Source organism: Symphalangus syndactylus, chromosome 1 (assembly GCF_028878055.3).
Source record: "Symphalangus syndactylus isolate Jambi chromosome 1, NHGRI_mSymSyn1-v2.1_pri, whole genome shotgun sequence".
Classification (NCBI taxonomy): Eukaryota; Metazoa; Chordata; class Mammalia; order Primates; family Hylobatidae; genus Symphalangus; species Symphalangus syndactylus.
In genome coordinates this window covers 25,882,828-25,895,088 of record NC_072423.2, presented here as the reverse complement: position 1 = coordinate 25,895,088, position 12,261 = coordinate 25,882,828, and the positions used below count along the sequence as shown (strand labels likewise).

The 12,261-nt window shown below is 39.4% G+C and overlaps 1 pseudogene; it reads left to right on the top strand.

The window, feature by feature from the left end:
- The first annotated feature begins 701 nt into the window (after positions 1-701).
- LOC129488132 (C-terminal-binding protein 2-like) lies at positions 702-2,294 on the top strand (annotated as a pseudogene).
- The last annotated feature ends 9,967 nt before the right edge of the window (positions 2,295-12,261 follow it).

The following is a 12,261-nucleotide window of genomic DNA, read 5'->3' as shown; positions in this document are numbered from 1 at the left end:
GTGATCCACCCGCCTCAATGTCCCAAAGTGCTAGGATTACAGGCTGTGAGTCACCGCACCTGGCCGTTATTTTTTATAATAAAATTCAAAGAAAAAACGAATGCCAGTAATTTTTTAAAGTATCTTACCATAATTTTTCTCAAGAAGAAAATGAAATTAGAAGAAAGTAAAAAACGTGGTGCTGGGCTGGCCAGGTTGGACCCAGGGTGGCAGGGGTCCAGCCGGACCACCCCTAATGCCAGTGGGATCTCCGGCGCCCCTCTGGTCAGTGGGGCCCCAGCAGGGCAGGAGCTGTGAGACAACACTGGACACTGGAGTGGGCCCCCAGCCCGTGCCCAAGGCTTGGAGCAGGGGCAGGGATCTGGCAGCACCGGGCCTGAGCCGCCTCCACCCCCAGCCCTCACAGACTCTGGGCACTCCAGACCTGGGGTGGTGGTGAGGTTCATTGATTGAATGAGTGATGGTGGCCGAGTTGCAAGCAAACGGGTTTCATCACCTTAAACGGTTTCGAACAAAATTTCGAACAAATGAAGCCGTATTTGCTTTAAAAGAAGGACAACCCATCATGTGAACTATAGAGTTTGCGGACAGATTTATATTGGGTTCATAGTGGCCTCATGCACGCAGACTCCTGTGAGTTCCCCAAGTTCTTAGAGGACTGCCTTGCCTTTTGATCTGGTAGCTGCAAAGTTCCATAAAGAATGGCCCGTGTGGATAAGCACAAAGTTAAGGGACAGCGAGTGCACCGGATTTGTGAAGGTATCCGCCACCAGGTCACGAACGGCCCCCTGCACTCCACTCCTGCCCCGGGTGGCGCTGCTGGACTGCGCAACTGCACCGTGGAGATGCCCATCCCAAAGGACCTCGCCACCATGGCCTTCTGTGATACGCACTCCACGCAGGAGATCCAGGAGAAGATTTTACATGAAGCCATGGGCGCCATGAGGTACCACACCATCACCCTCGCCAGGGAGGACCTGAAGAAGTTCAAGGCCCTGGGAGTGATCGTGGGGATAGGCAGTGGCTACGACAACGTGGACATCAAGGCTGCCAGCGAGCTTGAGATTACTGTGTGCAACATCCCGTCCACAGCTGTGGAAGAGACAGCCAACTCAACCATCTGCCACATCCTCAGTCTGTCCCGGAGGAACACGTGGCTGTACCTGGCATGGCCGGAAGGCACGTGTGTTAGAGCATGGGGCAGATTCGAGAGGTGGCCTCGGGAGGGGCTCACATCGGTGGGGAGACGCTGGGGCCTCATCGGCTTTGCTAGCATGGGGCAGGCGGTTGCAGTTGGAGCCAAAGCCTTTGGATTCAGCGTCATATGTTATGATCCTTACTTGCAGGATGGGATAGAGCGGTCCCTGGGGGTGCAGAGGGTCTACACTCTGCAGGATTTGCTGTGTCAAAGTGACTGCATCTCTTTGCACTGCAAGCTCAACAAACATAACCACCACCTCATCAGTGACTATGACTATAAACCAGATAAGTCAGGAAGCATTCTTTGTGAACGCAGCCCGTGGTGCCCTGGTGGACGAGAAAGCCTTAGCATAGGCCCTCAACGATGGCAAGATAAGACGGCAGCTTTCGACGTGCACCAGTCGGAGCCCTTTAGCTTTGCTCAGGGTTCCTTGAAGGATGCCCGGAATGTCATCTGCACTCCTCACACTGCCCCCCCCATCCAGGCGTCGCTGGGGATGAGGGAGGTGACGGCCACCAAGATCCACGAAACCATCACAGGTCGCATCCCAGAAAGCTTAAGAAACCGTGTGAACAGGGAATTCTTTGTCACATCAGCGCCTTGGTCAGTAACAGACCAGCAAGCAATTCAAATTCATCCTGAGCTCAATGGTACCACATACAGATATCTGCCAGGCATCATGGGCGTGGCTCCAGGAGGACTTCCCGCAGCCATGGAAGGGATCATCCCTGGAGGCATCCCAGTGACTCACAACCTTCCCACAGTGGCACATCCTTCCCAAGCTCCCGCTCCCAACCAGCCCACAAAACACGGGGACAATCGAGAGCACCGCAACGAGCAAAAGCAGAGAATGCCGGAAGGTAATCATTCAGATCCACTTGCGGCCAAGGGACAGTGAAAAACTGATGAACTCAGAAAACAAATCTGACGGTCTTTTTAACTGATTCTGGACATATGCATTATTGATGTTGCAGTGTTAAAACTACAAGAGCTAGAAAATTGGATGTCGTCTGCTTACGGAAGCGCTGAAAGAATAGGATGTGATTTATTGACGACCTACTTCTGTCATTGTGTGTTAAGTTTTTCACCTTAATCACCAAGAATACACAGAGCTTTTTCCTTCATCAGTCCTTTGGCCACAGCAGGTCCTGAACACCCTGCTCTAGAATGCTGCATCAAGAGTTCAAACATCAAAATAAAAAATACTAAGAGGAAATCTCCATTCATCTACAGGAGCTGGTTACCTCTTTTTGCTAAGAGGAAGATCACATGACTACAAAATGGGGAGAAAACTGTTTGCCCGTGGTAGACAGCTGCAGCATAGGATTGAAGACAGTACAGGCTTCTGTACAGAGAAGTCTCTCACACCTGAACTGCATACTGAGCAGGCAAGTTGGTTTAAGTTCAGTAAAACCTTCTGATGATGCGAAAAAAAGTATTAAGTTTCACAAGCTGTTTGTACTCAGATATACTTTCTCAGTTTCAGATCCTCTGCTATTTTACTGAGTGGAAAGTCTTGAGCTAAAAGGGTTCAAGAAGAATAATATTGCATTTCCTTGTCTCAGGAAACACTTTTTATGGTAACTTGTCAGGTTATCTATAAATAAACCCACTTTTTTTTAGACATTAATAAAGCCTTCTTTTCTTCACGTGGTATTTTACACAAGAACACTTCGGAGGTATTAGATGTGATTGATTTTAACAAATCCTATTAGATTTGTGTCAACTAGTTACATGTTCGATTCAAGGTCCTTCGTGGATAATTGTCTCTTTATTTAAAAAGATGGCCTATTTTGAGCCTTTGTATAGGTACATTCCTATATTAGCGACAAAAGAAAAACTTTAAAATTGTTCGAAACAGAAAAATAATGGCTATCAGAAGTATGTTTTGTTTTAGTGTGAGTTACCATTACTATACTTGTTTATTTTATAGGTGGACATTTAGCATTCAGTGCAGTTTTCAATAAAAAATAACTGAAGTTGATTAAGTAACTTTATTGCCCTGCCAAGAGGAACATGTATCAGGTCCTGGTGGTTTTACGGATGGGTTTTATACATCCTGAAGGAAAAGATAATCCCAACTTGATAGAAACTATACTTTAAAACAGCATGTAAAAAAAGAAAAGCTTGCAATCCATTTTATGTATGTATTCTGTTTCAATAAAACCAGAATAAGGCCAGGCACAGTGGCTTACGCCTTTAATTCCAGCACTTTGGGAGGCCAAGGCAGGTGGATCACCCAAGGTCAGGAGTTTGAGACCAGCCTGACCAACAGGGTGAAACCCCATTTCTACTGAAAAAAAATACAAAAATCAGCAAGGCGTGGTGGCAGGTGCCCATAGTCCCAGCTACTCGGGAGGCTGTGACAGGAGAATTGCTTGAAACCCAGAGACGGAGGTTGCAGTAAGCCGAGATGGCACCACTGCACTGCAGCCTTGGTGACAGAGTGAGACTATGTCAAAAAAAATAAAATAAAATAAAAACAGTAATATTAAATTATATTTAATACCGCACTCCTGTGTGGACATTGAGGCATATAATTCAAATCATAGTTAGCAGATTACACTCAACTAAAACAAGACTCAATATCTACAATAGAGTGTTCCTTTAATCAACCTAGAAATTCAAAGCAATTTCAATCAAATTATCAACAGGTGTTTTTAGTTTACTAAAACAGGTGTTTTTAGTTTACTTTTTGAAACTTTACAATTTGATTTCAAACTTCTTACAAAGGAGCTACCAGAAATAGTCAAGTCATTTTGAAGTATAAAGAAGAATAACTTGCCCTATAGAATAATAAAATTTACCATAAAACTCAAGTAATCCAGATACTGGGATATTGGCACAATAGTAGATCAATAAATCTCTAGATGACTAGAACTGAAAGTGAGAATTCACATATATATAATATAATAAAGTGAAAATGTGGACAGGCAAGATACACATTAGTTTTAGGATTAACAATTTCCTTCTTGAGAAGGAAGGTGAGTAATGAGTAAATATTTCAAAGAATATTTTTAATAGCATATGGAATGTTATATTTCTTTAAGTAATCAAATAAATATGAAAAAATTAAGGATTATTTATCTGCATGATGGGTGAATGGATATTTGTTAAATATTTTCTTCATGATATTGAAATATTTCACAATACAAACAAATTAAAAACTCATTTATTACACTGGTAGTAACAGAAATTGAATTTTAGACTCTCCTCGGCCTTCAAGTATCTCTGTAAACTTCACTGTCTAAATATTACTTTTATCATTTATAAAATACAGCTGTCAGAATAGATCTGTAGTTTAAAACCATACTCCATGCCCTGAACCACAAATGACAATGTTCCTGTTTGTTCCAACCTATGTAATTTCCAGGAATTTCAATGGGCCTTGACTTTTAGCTGTATTTATCAGTCAGCCTTTATTTGTCGAATAAGTAACTACAGTTAACTCCCCTTGCTTATTCCTCCAAGAAGGAGGCAATTATCATGCCGTCTTCAATGTAATGCACTAACTGGTCCTTAATGGTTATCATTTCCAAGTTTATCCTCATCTAATTATGGCAACATGCCCATAACTTCACATATCCCTTTGGGAAAACAGCAAATGTATACTGGATTCCATTCAAAACATTGCAAACAGAGCCTGGCTAGACTGCAATTCTATATTGAAAGGAAAGCATTAGCTAGGCCTGTAAAGACATGCCAGTCCCTCCTTGATTCTCTCACCCTTCCTGTACAGTCTTTTCTATATACAATACAGCTGAAGCAAATGAGGATACCATCTTGTTTAATCCTCTACTCAACTTCCAGAGTGTCTGCTTTACATAATGACCAGTTAGGACTATTAAAAGGGGATTTAGTGGGAAATAATACTCCTACTATAACCATTCTCTTAACCAGAGGAGTGATCTCTTGTTGCCATCCAGGTAAGTTGTTACTTAGCATGATCAATTAAAACTAGGAAAAGGACAGGCTTAGACAATATCCCTGATGTAAAGAATAAAGACAACATGACCATTCACCCATTATATCCATTCCAGTATTGCATTTTAGTAAAGCTGCTGAGACTTCAGGGTAATCACTCCAGTTATTTGTAATGCAACCCAATTTGGAAGTCAACCCATTCTTTAATCTCCTCCTATACAGAATTTCCATAAGCTCCTTTCGTCATTGGGCCTTTCATAGCACCATCCTTATTCCCCCATGGATTACTGTACCTTGAGCTGTACCATACCTTGCAGAATTAAAGTGCTTTGCATACCACTCACTTTACACTTCACTCAAATTGTTACTTAAGACCCAAGATTCCCCACCAGGAACTGGACAACTGGGTGAGCATATCATGGGCTCTCAATCCTTTACAGATTCTATTACTTTAATTGAGGGTAAAATCAGCCCTGGTTCAAATATTTTTTTCATTCTAAACCTCAATCCTTATAAATTAACTTGAATTCCTCAAGGCCTTGGAGTGTAAGGAGAACGGATCATGTCATCTCCATTTAAGGGTGCTGAGTTTTTTTCTAGCAGGCTCTTCAGTTACTGGGGTTACATTTGAGCTTGTCAGGCTTGGTTTTACTCTTCACTATGGTAATCAATTTCGGTTTCTAACTTAATCCTTAGGCATATATCCTTATTTTGGAGCTTGATCCTTCGTTTTAAAACCTTTCCTTTGAGGAGTCTCAATAGAATGTCCAAGGTGCTCAGCCGGGCTGCTTCACTCTTCCTGGGCTGGGAGTCACAGACCCTGGGAGCCTCACAGCAATAGCTCACTGTTAAGCCTCACAGGATCTCTGCCAGCACACCACAACCCAGCCCAGGAGACCTGCTGAGAATCCACACTCAGACTTCCCCAGTCTCCCTCTGTGCAACTGCCTCTTCTCTGATATACCGGTTTCCCAAATCCCAGCTCCTTCAGCAGTCAGTGCTTCAACTGTGTCATCTCAGTTCAGCAAGACCCCATTGACTTGAGCTGCACCTCCTGGCAACGTGCCCTGAAAGTGCCCAGGCAGAAAGGGTGATCAATGCGGTTCATACATTGTTTTCTCTTAAAGAGCATGGTTTTGCACTGCCTTTTGTTCGATGCGAGAAAACCGTTGTCTCATATGTTGTCCGGTTTTATAGTCCCTCGTGACGGGAGGGCAAGAACAGTACCTGTCACTCTGTCAGGCTAGAAGTGGACATCTGACTGTCTTTTTCCAGTGTGATTTTTTTTAAGTAGCCCAAATTCAGTATATTTTCATGAAAGTGCCAGTAGATGTCAGCAAAAGGCAAGGCAGTGATACATGAATTTTTTGTAGTGGATGTCAAAACTTCAATTAGCAAAGTCAGAGTTCAGTCAAACATCTCAATTTTCTACATGTAATGACTCCAACTATAATTCTGTTTGGGGGGTGGTGGGTGGGGTTGGATAGCTGGAAGTGAAAAGAAGAATCTGATCTGCCAGATTAACAATTGACCTGCAAGTCACTCAATTGCTCTTACCTGTCGCACCGGGCCCTGTGAATTCAAACCCAGAGGACTATTCACAGAAAAAAAAAATGCTAAGCAGTGATTTCTTTAGTTCCATCTTGAAGGGGCAGTACCCTATTACACCAGATTTCTGAATAAAGTGGTGGCCTGCAGCTGTGCCCCCAAGACTGACTAAACCTTACACAGGCACGTTCCTGTCCCTAGCCTGACCTTCTTTTGCTTACATTTAATTTATGAAACATGTGAGTTCTTTTTCTGCCCCTTTGAGATATAAATCTTTTAAAAATTTTCTTGCCAGTTTTATATTGCAGGACTTTCTCGAAAACTTGGGACCATTCCTTTGAAATGTAATCATAAGGGAAGATAGCTCCTTCATCTCCCAGTTTCTGTCAGAGGAGAGAAGCCTAACTTCAGTGGACACCAAGCTGTAAAACTGCCTTCTGCCATGAAGATATGGAAATGTTTATTTTTCATTTGAGTAACGCCAATTAGCAAACATACATGCCTATAATCTTCCTACTCCACCTCTTAAAGAGTCTCCAGCCCTTTGTTTCAGCAGAAGTGAGCTCAAACTGAGTTTTGGACTTTCTCTCATATTGCCATAGCCTTGAATAGTCTTCCTTTACCTGTTTGTGCAACTTTGGCTCTAGCATACAAAACTGGATTTAAAAATCTTTAAGTTATCCTTTGCAAAAAAAAGTGTGGTATTCAGCATACTTAATATTACGCAGGTGTTCAAGATAGGCTCTGAGTTTTTGAATGCGAAGTATTTGTGTATGTGAAAATGTATGAATTCCTTGTTCCTGCAAAAAATTTCTGTGACTATAATAATGGTTGATCAGACCAGTGAATATACTAAAAGCTATTAAACTGTACACTTTAAATGGTGAATTGTACTATAACTCACACAATGGGTGGGTTCATCCACCCAATTACCACATCCAAGGAAGATGTAACAAGAATGTATTACTTGCAACAAGTAAGGAGGACATGGAAATAATTCCCCAAAGCAGTACCTCTCCAAACAAAGGTGAAAGCTGGGCTTTTACTGGGCTAATAGCTGAATCATTGCATGTAGAGGTACAGTAAAGATAGTGCAGGTGCAGCAGTTGCTGATCATGCTTCTACATATGTCCTGTGGATAGACATGGTAAATAAGCTCCTCCTTGGGCTGAGTTTTTAATATGGTAATGAGGAGGATTCATCAAAAGTTTATCTCCTACTTAGGCATCTCTGAATCCAACTGGTTTTTGTTTTGCTGAGGTTGGGCTTCTTCCTAGGAATTTTTGAAACAACAAAAACTTAAGGTGCAACAGTTACAAATGAGTTATTCTTCATACTGTGTACCTGAAAATGGGGACCCTGGGTTACAATATGATATGTGAATTATATCTCAATGAATCTGTCTTGCCTGTAACCCCAGCACTTTGGGAGGCCAAGGTGGGTGGATCACGAGGTCAAGAGATCAAGACCATCCTGGCCAACATGGTGAAACCCCATCTCTACTGAAAATACAAAAATTAGCTGGGTGTGGTGGTGCATGCCTATGGTCCCAGTTACTCTGGAGGCCGAGTCAGGAGAATCACTTGAGCCCAGGAGGCGGAGATTGCAGTGAGCCAAGATAGCACCACTGCACCCCAGCCTGGCTACAGAGTGCCAAAAAAATAAAAAATAAAGAATGGTAGAAAGTGTAGAGTCCTGGTAAAATGAGTAAGCAACAAAAAGGAAGTGGACCCAGGTGGTGAACAATTGTTCTGAGAGATGGCTAACACAAACAACTTGCTGGCACAACATCCTGTTCCCAAATATCTCACTCCACATACAGCCTCAGCAGCACTAACTGATCTGTATGAACCCTTCCAGCATGACCCTATAAAACTTCCCTCCAGCACATCTCCTTGCAGACAGCCCCTTCTCTACTGTGCTGCCCATTGCACTCTCACAACATATCTTGGTACTTTCTCTAATAAACCTGCCTTTCTTTACACACAACTGTCTTGGTAAATTCTTTTACCGCCCACAGTGCTGGCCCCTGCCAGTTGTATCCAAAACATGAAGAGTTTAAGAAGTGTGGTGATTGTTAGCTAAACTAAAGCCTAAAAAATGCAAGGAAGGAATTTTTTTAGTGGTAATAAAATTCATAGTTTGTGTCGTTATTTCACACATTAAAGGATTCCTTTGTCTTTTAGATGTTTCAAATGCTTTCAAAACGTTGTTTAGATAATTATACAACTCATAAAACAGTGGTTTGTGAAAATTAAAAATGACTAAAATTAAATTAGTTAATTATGCATGCTAAGGAAGTTTGCTTACTAAGCAATTCTTTAAAGTACATTGTGTTTTTAAAAACTGAAAAAAAGTCATAACTTTAGCAGCTTCTCAACAGGATTCTTGAACTCCCCAGAACCACTGATCAACTTGAGCAAAAATTATATTTTCTTCTTAATAATTGCTAGATGTATGTGGCTTTAAAATATATCTTTGCTAGAAGCTATGGACATTTCATTGACTCCATGCTGTGAAAGCAGTGTTATTGTACACTGTGAATCTAGTAGTAGAAATCATTTGTTATACACAAGATTTCATAATAACCACCTTATAATACAGCATTCTTCCATGTGTAATAAAGCCAAAATATAGCTATTTTCTTATAATGTATTTGTTTAAAGCAACTGGAAAAAAACAAAAGTGTGCAGTGAGTCTATCATATGTGAAATTGCTCTTAAATTTTTACTTTGAAATCAAAGTTTTAATGGTTATATATTAATTTATTCACTAAACCCTGTGTACAGCAGAAGCTATTGTGTTACTATTTTACTTTGAACTGAATAGAATTCTAAAATGATTTTGACCACCTTAACCATGTAACACTTATGCCATAAAATGAATCTGGATGAATTTATTATATTCCTTTTTCTAATTGTAAGTAAAGACAGTACTCTTGTGACTTTTTACGAATACAAATATATATATATATACACACACGTATATATGTATGTATATACATGCATAAATACGCAGTGTATATATATATATGCATATATATCCAGATATATATTTAAATATAAACATATGTATGTACCTTAACTTAGATACATCTTTCTATGACTACTTTTTGTAGACTCATTTGTTTGTTACGTAATCATGATGAATAAAATGTGGCTAAATTGTTCTTAAGGAAGTTTTCTATTTAAAATCTTTAAAAAAAATTATTAATGTTTTGTTACAGAACACTTAAGTATAAAGACTCTAGATATAAAACCGCTAATCCATAGAAAATATATACCTATCTTAAGCACAAAACTTTAAGATTTTAATATCTTCCCATAAATACCTAAGCAGTTCATGAAATCATACTTGAAAACAATATGAGTTTAAGAACATAATATTTCCTTAAATCAGTTACAATGATGTAACCATCTATTTAAATAAATAAAACCAAAATATTCTCTTTTCATCCATACTGAGTTCTATTCTCAGGGTCACAAAACTGACAAATTGACTTTGAGAACTGTGTTGAACAAGCTAGTGGACAATTACTACTTAAAGGGGACAATTGATACTGTTTGGATGAAGATGACAGTTCTACCAGTCATTTTGTACAAATAGTAAAAGAATGTGAGAATAAAAATATTAACTACAACTTGATAAAGGCTGTTCTTTAAATTTCCAATAGTCAATTCCATATAACCAGCTATTAAAAGCCATGTTCATTTAATGTCTCAAGGGCTATAAAACATTTTAAAATTTCAAAAGTACATTTTATTGAAATAAAATATTGTATTAGAGAAAAAATTAAAAAAACAATGTGTTGATATTTTGTAAGGCAGTTGACGTTTTAAGGGCAGGTGGTAGGTCACTCTAAATAAATGGAGAAAATTCTGCTACTTCATATACATTGCAAATCCAGGTTTAATCAACTTCCACAAAACCACTTTACCTTATGTATTAACATATGAAATATGTGCATTATATATGAAAGTAAGTTGATTATTTAGATTAACATAAAAAATAAGAAATGTGATGCAGGTTTAAATGCTTGTACGTTTCTAATAATAGCTTGAAGATAAACCATGAAAATAACCTGCTAGGTTGTATTCAAAATTCTGACTGATATTTAGGTTGAAATGATAATTATAAAATAGTTTAGCACTCTCCCACTCAACTGTGTCAAGATTAATTTTACTCCAAAGTTGGGCATTGTTTCCAGCCATTCTGCCTGTTGGCATTTATTCAGAATGATGGTAAGCTGACTGCTGACTATTGGCACATCTAAAAAACATGAAAACTCAAACACTCCAAATGCAACATTAATGTATATGGTATATGTATAATTTTCTGTCATTTGGCACATAAGCTTAAAAAGTTTGTATGATTACCTCAGTTTCAACTAAATTTAAGACTTAGTTTGACCCACAAGTTATCCAACATTCTTATAACCAATGATCTCTACTCCCATTCTACCAACTCTCTCAAAGTCTCTTTGGTCTGTGGCGCTCACCTTTTTGTTCATGAAAGCCCTCACGGAGAGATACATGCATAAACATCCTATCATCCAACCCTTCTCAAAGCCTTTCTAGAGATCCTTCCAGTTGGCATCAGGAGACTCTGGCTATCATGGACTCTACCCATTCTTACTATTACTGGTGTGCTTGAACAGTAGATATTTCTTTCATTCTTTGATTAGCTTCCATTCTTTAGTTCGTTTTTCATTTATCAGATTGAGGAGCAAATTTGGTTTTCTTCTTCAGATTTGTTAATTAGCTGAACCTTATATATAGTTCTTGCATCTGAAACACATTTTCTTCTCTGGCGTTCTCCAGGTCAATACGTACACTTTCATTAATTATCTGCATATATACTGGACAAAGCTTTAAATGAGGTACAATCTGTTTTCCACATTTTGCCCTGAGAAAATGGCAACCTCTACTTTAATTAGATGTAATTTTTTTTTGTAATCTTTTGTGTCTGTTAAATAGATCTGAACCTGACTTCTACAAATTCTCAAATTTTTCAACATTTATTTCTTCCATGAAGGAGGCAAATTTAACTTTTCAAAAAGCATTTTCCTACATCTAAATAAATTAAAAGAATATCATCTCTGCCAGTCCTTGAAATTCCTGTGATGAGTAGAGGAAATTTTATGAAATTCACTGGTGTAGAGCTGAACACCTGCTTTAAAAAGGAGTGGGAATTAAACAGTTGGAACAAATGGACACGGAGGGGAACATCACACACTGAGGCCTATCACGGGGTAAAAGGCAAGGGGAGGGAGAGCATTAGGACAAATACCTGATGCAAGTGGGGCTTAAAACCTAGATGACCGGTTGATAGGTGCAGCAAACCACCGTGGCACATGTATACCTATGTGACAAACCTGCATATTCTGCACATGTATCCCAGAACTTAAAGTAAAATAAAAAATAAAAATATAAAAGGGGATTTAGTTTACTTCATACTAACATATGTTCCTTGTACATCACTTTGCTTAAATTTCTCTGATATCTGTAGCAGAGCATATGAAAATAACCTGTAGTAATAGCATTTTGACATTGCAGCCTCCATGGACCTGCATTCACAGGAGACTATGA